Here is a 2,229-nt window from a genome sequence, read left to right as displayed (position 1 = left end):
CTGTCCTGGCTCAGTCCTATGCTCCTACTGGGTCTGTTCTGGCTCAGTCCCATGCTCCTCCTGGGTCTGTTCTGGCTCAGTCCCATGCTCCTCCTGGGTCTGTTCTGGCTCAGTCCCATGCTCCTCCTGGGTCTGTTCTGGCTCAGTCCCATGCTCCTCCTGGGTCTCTTCTGGCTCAGTCCCATGCTCCTCCTGGGTCTCTTCTGGCTCAGTCCCATGCTCCTCCTGGGTCTGTTCTGGCTCAGTCCCATGCTCCTCCTGGGTCTCTTCTGGCTCAGTCCCATGCTCCTCTGGGTCGGTTCTGGCTCAGTCCCATGCTCCTCTGTCTATCCTTTACGTCACAGTGCTATTTCCCCCTGGGGCTGGTGCTATTTATGCTCATCCTGTAGTATTGATGGGGAACTTGCCAGCAGCTGGGGGCCGGGACTTGGGGGTTGAGGGGTAGGATATAGAGGTTGGTGGGGGGTGAGGGGTGGGATATAGAGGTTGGTGGGGGTTGAGGGGTGGGATATAGAGGTTGGTGGGTGGTGAGGGGTGGGATATAGAGGTTGGTGGGGGTTGAGGGGTGGGATATAGAGGTTGGTGGGGGGTGAGGGGTGGGATATAGAGGTTGGTGGGGGTTGAGGGGTGGGATATAGAGGTTGGTGGGGGTTGAGGGGTGGGATATAGAGGTTGGTGGGGGTTGAGGGGCGGGATATAGAGGTTGGTGGGGGTTGAGGGGCGGGATATAGAGGTTGGTGGGGGTTGAGGGGCGGGATATAGAGTTTGGTGGGGGTTGAGGGTGGGATATAGAGGTTGGTGGGGGTTGAGGAGTGGGATATAGAGGTTGGTGGAGGGGTGGGATATAGAGGTTGGTGGGGGTTGAGGGGTGGGATATAGAGGTTGGTGGGGGTTGAGGGGTGCGATATAGAGGTTGGTGGGGGTTGAGGAGTGGGATATAGAGGTTGGTGGGGGTTGAGGAGTGGGATATAGAGGTTGGTGGGGGGTGGAGGGGTGGGATATAGAGGTTGGTGGGGGTTGAGGGGTGGGATATAGAGGTTGGTGGGCCAGGTTGGGACTATGTTGGTGCACCTGTTTGTTGAGAAGTGATCACTCAGTCATTGGATGGAGCGATCACGTGGTAAAGGGCTACTGTCATTGGCCCTTTACCAGAACCGGCAGGAAGGGCGATTCTGGGAGGACATCCCTGTACACCCTCCCAGAATAAGCGGACAGCTTTGTAGCCATCATTGGGCTATGCCCCGTTCGGCACATGGTGAATTCTCATAGTCTTAGTTATGTGATACCCGGGAGGCGGGGCTTTGCATTACCTATGTTTCACAGTATTTGGCCAAAGTCGGGTGGGTGGGGGGAGAAGGAGACACCTGCACCTGCTATGTTATTCTATGGCAGGGTCAGAGCCTGTGTCTCCTTTTCCCACCCCCGCATCATCCAGCCTGTGTATCCCCACCCCCCCCCCCCCATCATCCAGCCTGTATCTCCTTCTCCCCCCCCCCATCATCCAGCCTGTGTCTCCCCCCCCCCCCCATCATCCAGCCTGTGTCTTCTTCTCCAACCCCCCATCATCCAGCATGTGTCTCCTTCTCCCACCCCCCATCATCCAGCCTGTGTGTCCTCCCCCCCATCACCCAGCCTGTGTCTCCCCCCCCATCATCCGGCCTGTTTATCCTTCTCCTACCCATAATCCAGCCTGTGTCTCCTTCTCCCACCCCCCCATCATCCAGCCTGTGTCTCCTTCTCCCCCCACCCACCCTCCCATCATCCAGCCTGTGTCTCCTTCTCCCCCCATCATCCAGCCTGTGTCTCCTTCTCCCCCCACCCACCCCCCCATCATCCAGCCTGTATCTCCTTCTCCCACCCTCCCATCATCCAGCCTGTGTCTCCTTCTCCCCCCTCATCATCCATCCTGTGTCTCCTCCCCCCCATCATTCAGCCTGTGTCTCCTCCCCCTCCCATCATCCAGCCTGTGTCTCCTCCCCCTCCCATCATCCAGCCTGTGTCTCCTTCTCCCACCCCCCATCATCCAGCCTGTGTCTCCTTCTCCCACCCCCCATCATCCAGCCTGTGTCTCCTTCTCCCACCCCCCATCATCCAGCCTGTGTCTCATTCTCCCCCCCCCCCATCATCCAGCCTGTGTCTCCTTCTCCCACCCCCCATCATCCAGCCTGTGTCTCCTTCTCCCACCCCCCATCATCCAGCCTGTGTCTCCTTCTCCCACCCCCCATCATC

The 2,229-nt window shown here is 58.7% G+C and overlaps 1 long non-coding RNA gene across 1 annotated transcript; it reads left to right on the top strand.

Annotated features, from left to right (window-relative positions):
• The first annotated feature begins 324 nt into the window (after positions 1-324).
• Positions 325-1,333, top strand: LOC309547064. Its single transcript, XR_014224952.1, has 3 exons — positions 325-454; positions 1,038-1,096; positions 1,153-1,333. It is a non-coding gene; the product is annotated as an uncharacterized lncRNA (long non-coding RNA).
• The last annotated feature ends 896 nt before the right edge of the window (positions 1,334-2,229 follow it).

Source organism: Pelophylax lessonae, assembly GCF_965119305.1.
Source record: "Pelophylax lessonae genome assembly, chromosome: 2".
NCBI classification, from domain to species: Eukaryota; Metazoa; Chordata; class Amphibia; order Anura; family Ranidae; genus Pelophylax; species Pelophylax lessonae.
The sequence above is the reverse complement of the archived record's forward strand: the minus strand, read 5'-3'. Positions and strand labels throughout refer to the sequence as shown.